Consider the following 14,348-nt stretch of genomic DNA (forward strand, 5'->3'; position numbering starts at 1 on the left):
ACCATTCCAACCCATGAGGATCTTGGAGGAACAGCTATACTAAGCTTAGACTCCATACTTCGGGCCAAGGATCAGGCCCGTATGTTTAGCGTCAGCGTCAGCTCAGGAGATCAGTTCGTCAGCGCACCTGACGATGGCGAAATGTCTGATCGCCGAAATGTTGTGCCCGTTGGACACTATGGACCAGCAGTACACCCATGGACTGTTAGACCAAGAAATACGCCGGGAGAAACTGAAGAATCACATCACTATTTCTGTCGCTTATGAAGTGCGAATTTTCTTTCTTTTCATACCTAAATTTGTCATGTAGCCCTTAATTTGTGCGTCACTTCTAATAGTTTCCACTCCGCTCTTTAGGTATGTGTCTGGATTCACGAATTAGTTTTTTCACTCTTTAAGAGCAAGTATGATACTCGAGTTTTGGCTGAGATTATGTGTAGACTGTTTGGGCAGGTATCGCTCTGTATGTTGAAAGCGTACTGCTCACCTTAGCCAGGGCTAGTGTACACTTCCTTTAGCTGTTGGTTCTCTTTGAACTGCAGCGCGGCTACTACGGAACTGTGGACAATAGGCACTGTTTGAGTCAGCATTGTGTGGTGTCGGTCTAGCCTGGGGCCGGAGCATGTACGCGAAACAGATGTTCGCGTCAAGGCGCGTACAAACTATGTCAACGAAGGCCAACAAACGACAGCCAACCACTTGTAGGCGAGATTTGACAAGTGTCTAAGAGCGGCAAATTGCAGCCAACGAAGCGTTTGCCCTTTGTTTCGGTTCGGTCCATTGGCGTAACATCAAAGCGTTGGCGATTGGTTAGCTTTGGGACCCCTCTCGTATTAGACGCCGAGTCCCATGTTCGTTGGTTCCGTAGCGATTTGTTGCGTCTCTAAAACGGGCGTATATTTAAGTTTTTCAGAACAGGAAGAAGTTGTAATTAGAGTGTTCCACTGGCCGGTTCCTCCTTTCAATTTAACAAGAGCATCATGAAGAACTTGGAAATTACAGTTTAAAGACCGAAACCAGTCAATAAAACATACTTATAGTGTGACTTGTGGAAGTTCTGCAAAACTTAATTTCAACAGCTGTTGATTTTCTTGCAGGCAATGCCTACTATCGCCAAGAATGTGTATTTATTGTGTTTAAAAATTTTGGAATATAGAGTGGAATACTGAGAGAACATTAAAGCTGATACAGTTTCGTCATGAACAGGAATGTGTATGAGCCCCTACGAACTGCGATTATAAAAAACAAACTGGAAAGACTAGACGCTTGGACGGAAATAACTCAACTGTTAGAAAGTGATGCACACAATGTAAAAAAGAAAATGACACCTTTTCGCAGTGAACGACAAAGAGAAACAAACGAAACTGGAGTGACTGCTAACTTTCTGCTGCAAGTTGAGCTCTCCTACAAGTGGTGTTACCTTTGGAAATTTTAGGGCCTACACAATCCAGTAACATGTTGAAATTTGTAGTTTTCGTCAGGGGAAAATTATGAAATAGCCTGTATTCCGATGCAGCTACAAAGTAGACACTAATTTTGCTCTACCTCACTGCTCCCTACGTTTTGAGAGAGAGGCCGTCCACCAGCGTCGTTTCTTCTACTTCTTTTTCTGGTGATCAGCTTCCTGCAGTATACTGCTGAACATGCGAAACTGCTAAACCCTCTTCTTCCCCAATAAGACAGGCCGGTGAAGCTGTTATTAAAAAGCTCCTTTGTATCAATAACAAAACGAGAGCAACATCGGTAAGTTCTAAGAGCCAACTGAGATTGCGCACTGCCGAATCCCTTGACCCCAGTCACTTCGTTTGGTGCGGATAAGCAGCCGAACGTCAGCACAGTGGCGACCAACGTTCGGCCGAGTCCAGTCTCTTGACGCTCATTGGCCTGGTGTGTACGCGGTGTTAAATATATTAAGGTGGGTGCAAAGCAGTTAGTTAACGGCGGAGAAGTGGAATGACATCGCTGAATGCGATCATGAATATTTACGTTTTTACCCATATAGATATAGAATTTCCAATCCCAAATCTCCGAAAGTTTTTGACCGAAAGCTTTTAAAGTTTGGCACATCGTTGCTTAGGAATACATGTGTTTTTCATACATCCATATTTTAAAAATATATAATATATATTTTTTATAAACGTAGTAATGTGAAACGTTGCTATATTGAAGATCATCAGAAGATATATACCGGGTGATCAAAAAGTCAGTATAAATTTGAAAACTTAATAAACCACGGAATAATGTAGATAGAGAGGTAAAAATTGACACACATGCTTGGAATGACATGGGGTTTTATTAGAACAAAAAAGAAACAAAGTTCACAAAATGTCCGACAGATGGCGCTGGACAGCGAAACGTCAGTGACTGCTCATGACAATCGTGTATAGAAGGAGCTGTAATGAGAGACAGAGAATCAGATGCGCCAGCAGTCGCAGCATGTTGACGTTACCTAAAAAGGCGCTTTTAATGGAGCTGTATTATCAGAATGGGGAATGTGCTAGTTCAGCGTTACGATCCTATCGCCATAGGAAGGAGATTCGAACGGGTAAAGACCCGTTGACAAATGCAGCTGTGGCGAGAATGATTTAGAAATTCGAAACCACGGGTTGTTTAGACGATAGACCCCGAAGTGGCCGACCGAGCACAAGGCGTAATGCTGCTGAGACAGTTAAGGAAGAAATGGAGACTATAGCGGATTCATCTATGCACGGGGAAGTCAGCGCTCGTGCAGTCGCACCTCGCAACGGCATTCCATACACTACTGTTTGGTTGGCACTTAGGCGTACCCTCCGATGCTATCTGTACAAAATCCATCCGCATCATGACCTGTTACCTAGCGTTTCAGCGAAGCGGAGGGCATTTGCGGTGTGGGCGTTTCAAAAGATGCGGAAGATGACGATTGGTTGAGTAACGTGTTGTGGACCGACGAAGCTCATTTCACGCTCCGACGGTCTGTCAACGGCCACAACTGCAGAATTTGGGCTACCGAAAATCCTAGAACTGTCATGGAAACTCCATTGCACGACGAGAAAGTCACGGTATGGGTTGGATTTACCACAGATACCGTTATCGGGCCTTTTTTCTTCTTTGAGGAAATGCGTGATTCTGGTTTTGTAACTGCTACCGTGACGGGTGAGAGGTACGCCGATATGTTACAGAATCGCATCATCCCCAGTCTGGCCGATAAACACCTGCTGGAACGTACGATGTTTATGCAGGATGGCGCTCCACCCCATATTGCTAGACGTGTGAAAGATCTCTTTCGCGCGTCGTTTGGTGATGATCGTGTGCTCAGCCGCCACTTTCGTCATGTTTGGCCTCCCAGGTCCCCAGACCTCAGTCCGTACGATTATTGGCTTTGGGGTTACCTGAAGCCGCAAGTGTATCGTGATCGACCGACATCTCTAGGGATGCTGAAAGACAACATTCGACGCCAATGCCTCACCATAACTCCGGACATGCTTTACAGTGCTGTTCACAACATTATTCCTCGACTACAGCTATTGTTGAGGAATGATGGTAGACATATTGAGCATTTCCTGTAAAGAACATCATCTTTGCTTTGTCTTACTTTATTATGCTAATTATTGCTATTCTGATCGGATGGAGCGCCATCTGTCGGACATTTTTTAAACTTTTGTGTTTTTTGGTTCTAATAAAACCCCATGTCGTTCCAAGTATGTGTGTAAATTTGTACCTCTCTGTTTACATTATTGCGTGATTTATTCAGTTCCCAAAGTTACACACACACACACACACACACACACACACACACACACACACACACATATATATATATATATATATATATATATATATATATATATATATATCTTTCGAAGGTTTTAGGTTACCTAAACTCGCCTGTATTAGAATAGAACGTTGTGTCAAAGTTTCTACTTATATATATTACGACTCTTTGTGCTACAGATGTACAATAATAAAGTTTACTTGATATGATCATTTGCTTTATTGTTTTATTTCTTTTGCATTACCTTGATAAATTTCGTCAGGCTACTATAAATCATGTTGCAGGTTTGAGGAATAATTTTTGATAGTTGTAGAGATGTAATAGCACTGAATTGGAGACCGTTGTAACACCTTACAGTGGATACAAACCGTAATGTAGCTAAGAGCTCCTCTTCGCAGCTTACAACCTATCTCATAACAGAATTCCTTTTCCTTAAGGATTATTTCATGGTGTTCAACTCCCAGGTCCTTAAGTAAGAGAGAGTGGGTGAATTTCTTTCTTTGCATTTAGGTCACTTCTTTGCCCACAGCTTGCTCTCAGCTTCTGTTGGCCTTCTTATCTCTAAAAGAGCAAAGCCAAGTCCCAGTTTTTGTTTCTGCATCAAAAAGTGTCATTTAGTCGAACAGAACCTCAATGAATTCACTATAAAACAAGTCGCAGCAAACCATAGGAACAGGGCTTAGCTGCATTCGATGAGTGCAATTCGTCGGGACGTAGGTAGGCTGCCACGAAATTGGTTGGTTGGATGACAGAATGTTATGTGTGTAGGGCTTTTTCTTATTCAATATTTCCCCTGTCAGTAACGACGCATACTAATAATAAAGACTTTAACGGTGGTAGTACTGGTTAGGGCACACAATCAGTGTTAGAAATGAAAACGACCAAGGGGTTGGAGCTCTGTTGCTAATTAGACTATTCAACTGCTGAAAATTATTTTAATTTTAATGACAATTTACTAACAGGAGCTTACATCCGTCGAATTTCTGTACACAGTGTTCCCCAGGTGCTGATCCATTCGCATGACTAGTACTGCCAGAAACGCACTTCGATCATTACTTTACGAGTCGTACATTTTACGTTGGGATGAATGTCATTAATAGATTGAAAAATTCTTATAGCCTGTCATCTTTATGTTTTAGGTCGTGGAGACATCGTTAAATGTACGCCAAACACAGCTTAATAAGTGTTTTACCGAAAACAGTATGAATCAACAGTACATTGATTCTCTCACTGGAGACAGGGATCATGATACGGGGCAGCAACAGACAGCAATGAACCCACCCAACTGCAGAGCATTAAAACCTGCCAGTTAGGAAATACGAAACAAGCCAATCTCTTATGGCGCGAAAATTTACGAGGGTGGTTTGATAAGTCTGGTAAAAAGCGAGAAGAAATGTTTGAAATTTTTGTATCCCAAACAGCTCACCTTACTTCTTGACATCGTCTGCTTTGAGCGATATGCAGTTGCTCCAGCCATCGTCCAGGTTTATCAGTTCATTAGAAAATACTGGAAAATACTCATTGACTGCAATTACCACTTCCTCATTTGATAAAAGTTTCTTCTCCATAAGCCAAAGTTTCCATTTAGGGAACACGAGGAAGTCACTTGGGGCTACGTCTGGTGAAGAGGGCGTATGAGGAGCTAATACAAAGCCCAATTAATGCAGTTTCGCCATTGTTATAGCTGATTTGTGGGATGGTGCGTTATCCTGGTGAAAGAACAGAACCATTTTTTCTTTTTTTTTTTACCCAACGCAAGTTTCAAACGATCCAACAATGAAGCATAGTGGGGTCTAGCTATGGTTCTGCCCTTTTCCAGGCAATCTGCAAGGATCATTCCTTGGTAATCCCAAAAAAAGTGTCCATCGCCTTAACAGTTGACACAGTGGTCTTTGCCTTCTTTGGTACACTTTCACCAGCCTTTGTCCGTTGGTTTGACTACCGTTTTGACTATGGTGTGTAATGATGGACCCAGGTTTCATCAAAAGTCACAGACCGGCGCAAAAAGTCTTGCAGATTGCGATTAAACTTCGCCAGACATTGGGTTGAAATGTGTGCCGGATGCGCCGTTGGTCGACTGTAAGCAAACGCGGCATTCACCTCGCACACAGCTTCTTCACAGCCATTTCTCCGTGGACGATGTTATGCACTCGCTCAGTTGAGATGCCTATTGTCTCAGTGATCTCATGAACTTGGTTAATGGTTTCTTTTGTCGTGAGCTCAATTGGATGGTGGAGCGCGCTTCGTCTTCGGTGCTTGTCCGACCACGTTTAAAATTATGAATGCAAAAGTAAATGGTCTCCAGTGCAGAGTCCGCATAAACTTCATCCAATTGTCTTTTGGTATGTGTGGCAGTCCAATGTTTAGTAACAGCGCGAAACTCAGTTATCTCAATTTTCAATCGCAGTCGACACTCTGACCAATTCATAGACTGTTTTCAATGAACTGTGCTGTTGACATTCTTCATACGATCCTTGGAATAAACAGACTTACCAACCAAGAAGGCGCTACAGAAATGTTCCATTCTTTCATGGAAATTAAGCAAACTTATAGAACCACCCTCATAATGTAAATTGAGGTGTAGGTCAGCGAATCAATCAGTGCTGGAAAACTCTCGAAAATTCTAGCCACCATCCCGCGTCCGGCCATTCTGATTTAAGTTTTTCGTGATTTCCCTAAATCGCTTCAGGTAAATGGCAGGATGGTTCCTTTGAAAGGGGCACAGCCGATTTCCTTCCCCATCCTTCCCTATTCCGATGAGACCGATGACTGCGCATTATGGTCAACTCCCCCAAACAACCCAACTAGCCACCAGCTGGCGAACAAATGTTAAGGGGACCACACTCTGCCTATCTAACCCATGTTAATTCGGGCAAGAATTTGACCCATTTCTGAAAAAAACTATTTGATGCAGGACCTTAATATTTTTAGTGTATGTTACATGATGCTAATAGAGTCAACTGTACTAAAATCTACTTTATCTATTTTATAGTTATTAAGAAACACCTTTTTACATTTACTAACAAAAAATATTAAGTTTTTTCTGCAGAATATATTTCTTGTGAACTTCCTAATGGGGGAATAGTAATGAATGTAGTACCAGAGGTGACTTTTTATGTTATGCAGAGTGTCTGAAAATTTCATTCATTCATCTATGATAGTTTCTGACGTAATGGGGCATATGTAGCGAGAATTTTAACCCGCCAGGGTAGCCGCGAACGCTAACGCGCTGCTTCCTGGACTCGGATAGGTGCGCTGGCCCCCGATCCAACCTGCCCAGCGGATTAACGACGTAGGGCCGGTGTGCCGGCCAGCCTGGATGTTGTTTTTAGGCGGTTTTCCACATCCCTGTGGGTGAATACCGGGTTGGTCCTCACGTTCCACCTCCGTTACACGACTCGCAGATATTTGCAAGACATTCGCACTATTCCATGGCTTACATTAGATGCAGACAGCTGGGGTACACTAATTCCTTCCCGGGGGGTATGGGGTGGCGGCAGGAAGGTCATCCGGCCACCCCTTTCACTTAACATGCCACGTCCGATTAACCATGCCTGACCCTGCGTAACTGCGGGACAAGCCTCAGTAAAAGAAAGAAGAAAGAGGTACTGAAAATTTTAGTTTGCGGGAAATTGACTATTAAGAAAAAAACTTTTGAAATTTGTTACTTACAGTTAATTAAAACTGTCCTGCTGCATATGATGGTCCTTCTTTGGCCTCTAGCAGATCATCCAGCTTCTTTTTCACCTTCCTGGATGTTTGTCTTGCTTTCTTGGCCAAATTAGATGCAGATCTCTCTGCATCGGCTATCCTCATTTTATCGCAGTGTTGCAGCCCAGTGATCATATTTTCACCAGGATTAATTCCCAGCTTTTTCAGTACCCAACACTTTTCAATATTACCACAACTGAGTGTAATAACAGCTTCATGCACTCATAATTTCATTGCATTCATGCCTACAAATACAGTTTTAGGAAGGCGGTTCCAGATTATGCTGTTGAAACATTCACTTGGGTTGTGTGTCTGCCCATGGAGACATTTCCTTAGAAGGTCAGGATGAGCCAAGACTCTGAAAATAGGTTTAATTGCTGTAATAACAGCAGCAGGAAGATAATTCTGGTGAGAATAAGATTCTCCAATTGCCTGAGCCCTATTGTATTTGCACCCAGAATTTTCTTCTGATGGACACAATCCATGACATCGCTTATCATCAGTAGAGGACTTACGGAAGAATATGGCCCAAACGTCTCTCTTCATTGCCTCCAGATTTTCTTTATTTCTCCAAATTGCCTGCCCATAGTATACCTGCAAGTTTTCTATAACAACTACTCGAAATCGCACTTGAACAAAACTAACCACGTGTTTGAAAGCGTGTTGTTCACAAACAGCAGAAACAAAAGAATACCGACCTTTGCATTCGAAGCATAGCCAACACACTCGGGAGTAAAAAAAAAATCACTTACGTGCAATGTATGGGATATAAAGGTCTAAAATATATTCAGAAAAGTTGATGACAGAAAAGTAGGCGTGGCACATAAACACACGTGGTAGGAAAATGCTCTTTAAATGCTCGAAAAAAATTTTTTTCAGCAAAATCCTTTTCAGAGTACTTAAATAAAACTTTAATGTTTCGAAATATGATGAAAACCTAAAATTGATTTTTTTCGACCTGAACCACGGTGTGATCCCCTTAAGCCTTCCTTATACCGAAGCGAGCACTGTATAAGAGTGGACGAGAAGTCTTTCTGGTGTAAACGCTAGGCGGACGTGAGCAAACGGCATTCGGTCGTGGTCGGTCTCTGTTCGCTCGGGTTCCGCGGGTTGTCGGTCCTCTAGCGAGCTATCAAAGAAAGTTCGCGTCCTAGCAGTACAGAATGTTTCCCTCTGCTACCTTGCTTACTTTTGTAGTTGTTTGCATGTGTTGTGTGGGTGATAAAATGTTCAGAAGAGAATGTAATGTTGGTGTGAGAAGAATACACAGGGTGCTCAGAAATGGTGCGATAAACTTCGATGTGTTGTAGAGGGTGTCTTGGGAAACAAGCCGAGAATAGGAACTTGTGTACAGAAACGTCATCTAACGACTCTACGTAGCGTGAAAGTTATAGGCGCCAGCCCCTGCCGCAAGGCCACAACTTCGGCAGCAAAAGTGACTTCTTATGCTGACGGACCATAGGCGGAGCATCTTGCAATGTCGTTTGTTATTCGGTGACAGCGACAGAGTGCCGCGGCCGCCATAGTGGAAGATGGAGCTCGCTGCTGTGTAGACAGGCCTTGTCTAATATAAATGCGGTGCTCTTTTGCCTTCATGGATGACTGTTTCGAACACAGATTTCTATCTGCAGTTTATTTTTCTCCTATAAACCAAAGGCGCTGAAGGTTTTAGATGATTACTATAACTTCGATGTTCCTTAGCGTCACAGGATGATTTTCGGGACACGGGTTTCTATCCTCGATGTGTTCAAATGGTTGAAATGGCTCTGAGCACTATGGGACTTAACATCTGAGGTCATCAGTCCCCTAGAACGTAGAACTACTTAAACATAACTAACCTAAGGACATCACACACATCCATGCCCGAGGCAGGATACGAACCTGCGACCGTAGCGGGCGCGCGGTTCCAGACTGAAGCGCCTAGAACCGGTCGGCCACAACAACTGGCTCGATGTGTTCCTCAAGACATCCTCTACAATCCCTTTAAGTCTGTCCCAACATTTCTTGGACGCCCTATTGATACGGTATCATACGTGTTCCTGGGATCCAAGTGATCTATAGCACAAATGCCAAAGGGAAATAAATATGAATGGTAGAAAATTTCCAAAGCACTCAAAGATCCTACTGGGACACGATAAAGACAATAAATTCGTTAGATTGTTTTGTCCAGCTGAAATGGAGTGAGTAAGCAAAAGCTTTGAAAAGCACAACAACTTTCCTCGAAAGCAGACAAGTGCGAATTTGTATCTTTTATAGTAATTAAAATGAAAAATAAAGTCCTGGCCCTTCTTGTTGCTTACATTCATGGTATCTGTAATTTCATGGTTGATGTATCCCTGTCATGGTAGAGATGTTCCATCATGAAAAACATGATTTACCCAGGACCACACTACCTGCCCTCTAATAAACGTTATAGCAGATTTAATCTTGTAGCCTTTATGACAGGTCGACTGTATATTTTGCATTTCAAGTATCATATTTCATTGACATTATCTGACTTATTAGCAATTTAATAAAATTCTTGAAGTGTTTCGCACATGGCTCCACAGACGTCAGAAACTATCTAATAGACAGGGTGATTCCGTGATGATTTTACAGACTTTAATGGATGATGGAGAAGGGTAAATATGTCAATTTTAGGTGATGGCCCAAGTCCGGAAACGACCGAGTCGGAAGGTACAAGCTCAAATCAACTCAAAATCCGCCCTAGCCTCGCGCAGCACTCAAAGTAAGAGCCCCCACTTCCGAACCTTGATCATGATGTACAAATTGGAAATTTGTGGTAAGTTCTTATGGGACCAAACTACTTTAGGTCATCAGTCCCTAAGCCTACACACTACTTAATCTAACTTAAACTAACTTACGCTATGGACAACATACACACTCATGCCCGAGGGAGGACTCGAACCTCCGACGGGGGGAGCCGCACAGACCGTGACTTCTAGGCGCTTCAGACTGGAACCGCGCTGCTGCTACCGTCGCAGGCTGGAATCCTGTCTCGCGCATGGATATGTATGATGTCCTTACGTTAGTTAGTTTTAAGTACACTACTGGCCATTAATTTAGCAGACAGGAAGAAGATGCTCTGATATGCAAATGATTAGCTTTTCAGAGCATTCACACAAGATTGGCGCCAGTGGCGACACCTACAACGCGCTGACATGAGGAAAGTTTCCAACCGATTTCTCATACACAAACAGCAGTTGACCGGCGTTGCCTGGTGAAACGTTGTTGTGATGCCTCGTGTAAGGAGGAGAAATGCGTACCATCACGTTTCCGACTTTGATAAAGGTCGGATTGTAGCCTATCGCGATTGCGGTTTATCGTATCGCGACATTGCTGCTCGCGTTGGTCGAGATCAAATGACTGTTAGCAGAATATGGAATCGGTGGGTTCAGGAGGGTAATACGGAACGCCATGCTGGATCCCAACGGCCTCGTATCACTAGCACTCGAGATGACAGGCATCTTATCCGCATGGCTGTAACGGATCGTGCAGCCACGTCTCGATCCCTGAGTCAACACATGGGGACGTTTGCAAGACAACAACCATCTGCACGAACAGTTCGACGACGTTTTCAGCAGCACGGACTTTCAGCTCGGAGACCATGGCTGCGGTTACCCTTGACGCTGCATAACAGACAGGAGAGTCTGCGATGGTGTACTCAACGACGAACCTGGGTGCACGAATGGCAAAACGTCATTTTTAGGATGAATCCAGGTTCTGTTTACAGCATCATGATGGTCGTATCCGTGTTTGGCGACATCGCGGTGAACGCACATTGGAAGCGTGTATTCGCCATCGCCATATTGGCGTATCACCCGGCGTGATGGTATGGGGTGCCATTGGTTACACGTCTCGGTCACCTGTTGTTCGCATTGACGGCACTTTGAACAGTGGACGTTACATTTCAGATGTATTACGACCCGTGGCTGTACCCTTTATTCGATCCCTGAGAAACCCTACATTTCAGCAGGATAATGCACGACCGCATGTTGCAGGTCCTGAACGGGCCTTTCTGGATACAGAAAATGTTTGACTGCTGCCCTGGTCAGCACATTCTCCAGATCTCTCACCAATTGAAAACGTCTGGTCAATGGTGGCCTGGCAACTGGCTCGTCACAATACGCCAGTCACTACTCTTGACGAACTGTGGTATCGTGTTGAAGCTGCATGGGCAACTGTACCTGTACACGCCATCCAAGCTCTGTTTGACTCAATGCCCAGGCGTATCAAGGCCGCTATTACGGCCAGAGATGGTTGTTCTGGGTACTGATTTCTCAGGATCTATGCACTCAAATTGCGTGAAAATGTAATCACATGTCAGTTCTAGTATAATATATTTGTCCAATTAATATCATATACATTTCTTCTTGGTGTAGCAATTTTAATGACCAGTAGTGTAGTTCTAAGTCTAATGGCTTGATGACCACAGATGTTAAGTCCCATAGTGCTTAGAGCCACTTGTACCATTTGAACAGGACGCCTCACTCAGCGCGGCTACCCCGCGCAGCGATCATGATGTACAGAATTGCCGCCGAATAAGCCCCAGTATCATCATGTAATTTCCTCTGATGGTGAAGTAGTAATGCTGCACGTATTGTAACTGAACTCGTCCCGAACAGGCCACGAAGGTCCAACGGTACCGACCGGCCGCCGTGTCATCCTCAGCCCATAGGCGTCACTGGATGCGGATACGGAGGGGCAGGTGGCCAGCACACCGCTCTCCCGACAGGAAGTCAGTTTTCGAGACCGGAGCCGCTACTTCTCAATCAAGCAGCTCCTCAGTTTTCCTCACAAGGGCTGAGTGCGCCCCGCTTGCCAACAGCGCTCACCCATCCAAGTGCTAGCCCAGCCCGACAGCGCTTAACTTCGGTGATCTGACGGGAAGCGGTGTTACCACTGTGGCAAGGCCGTTGGTCGCACGTCTATGGGAGAGTAATAGTGAAATCCGTTTATCTGCCCAAGTTTCACAGGCTGCTCCATTTACAACAATTGTTTAAAATGACGTCCAGTAGTATCAGTTGAGGCATGACATCGTCCCACTGTCTTCTGTTGTATCCGTTCTAATATCCTTGGTTTGACAGTGTCGCAGGCACTGAGAAATCTTGCCAGTACATCCTCTTCAGTCTCGACAGGCGTCTCGTACACACGTGCTCCCACAAGAAGAAATCAACAGAGGTGGGATGAAGTGAACGTACCAGCCACGAAAAAGGACCTCCTTTGCCTATTCACGTTTTAAGGAATGTCCGAGCCAGGTGTTGACGAACCCTCAGTCAAAAGTGAGTTGGTGCTCGAACACCTTCAACCCACATCCGTTGAGAAATAAGAGCGGGGCATGTTCCGGTAGTATGGGTAATATGTCTCTGATAAACACTATGTAGAGAGGTTATACACAGGACTTGATTAGTTGAGCTTCATACCAACCTCTACACCAGTGTGGTCGTCTGGATTGCCTACCCTACAGACACAGCAACAACACTACCGATACATGTATTGCACTGACAGTGGTATCAGAAACATTTTCACTTATAACTTTCGACTCTGCCGTTTCCGCACCACGGTCCCTTACCTCAAATTGGTACATTAATCCTTCTCTATCATCCCCGAAAGTTTGTAACATCAACACGGAATCACCATGTAGAGCAGCTACTGTAATGCGAAATAACCACTAACGTAAATGTCTCCGTTCGCTAATACCAGTGTGTTCAATTTCTGTTGGTTGTCGGTAATTGGATTTCTTATTTTAAAGCTCTGCCTCAGCTATTATGAGAAAGCAGCGAATAGCGTCAGCTGGCATATGTGCGAAGTTTTGGAGTACTGCTAAGGAAATCTGGGGCTGTAATTCAATCTTAAGTACACTACATCCACACTTGTTTACGTAGAAATTGAGATACCTGAACTTCTATTTTCTGTCGCCATCTTGCTTACTTCCTCAAAAACAGTGCGCTCGCCATGCAAAATAATCTTCCGAGTATTAATGATTTATATCGTTCTCTAACTAAGTATATTGGGCAAACTGGCCGCAAGTTTCTAACACATTTTAAGGAACATACTACTGGTACTGCACGTACCAAATCAATATTTGGTCAGCATCTTGATGAATACACTCTGAGGGTTACATTTCGAACAATTTGAAAATATTACATAATGTACCAAAAGGGCTTCTGCTAAATACTTTAGAAGAAATTGAAATCTATACACTTTATAAACGTAAACCGTTATGTTTTAAATGAGCAGCGTGAATTCAAACATTTCTTTGAGCTTTTTGACCATTTGCTTTAGAATGCTCACTCTTCTGTCTCTCATTTGTTAGAAATTATTCAAACCTTTATAAAACATTTTATACTTTGTAACCTTTATTTTTTACCAAATATTACTTTTTGACTGACATTCTGTTTTTAGAATGTTTACTTCCGTCTCGCTTTAAGACTGCATAATGCAAATTCAAATCCTTTTAATATTCTGACACTATGGCTTGTATTATTGTATTTTTAATTCGTTCCACTTTCTGACTAATGGTATATACGCGATTTATGTTGTAAGTAGGCTGTTTATGTTTTCTTATTGGCAACGTTATCTAGTGCTCTGTATGAAAATCACTGGCTGTGCTGTGTGCGGTCTGTGGCTGGTTGGCATTGTTGTAATACTCGCCATTGTAGTGTTGGGCAGTTGGATGTTAACAGCGCGTAGCGTTGCGCAGTTGGAGGTGAGCCGCCAGCAATGGTGGATGTGGGGAGAGAGATGGCGGAGTTTTGAAATTTGTAAGACTGGATGTCATGAACTGCTATGTATGTTATGAGTTTTCAACACTATTAAGGTAAATACATTGTTTGTTCTCTACTAAAATCTTTCATTTGCTAACTATGCCTATCAGTAGTTAGTG

The sequence above is a fragment of the Schistocerca serialis genome, chromosome 8 (assembly GCF_023864345.2).
Source record: "Schistocerca serialis cubense isolate TAMUIC-IGC-003099 chromosome 8, iqSchSeri2.2, whole genome shotgun sequence".
NCBI lineage: Eukaryota > Metazoa > Arthropoda > Insecta > Orthoptera > Acrididae > Schistocerca > Schistocerca serialis.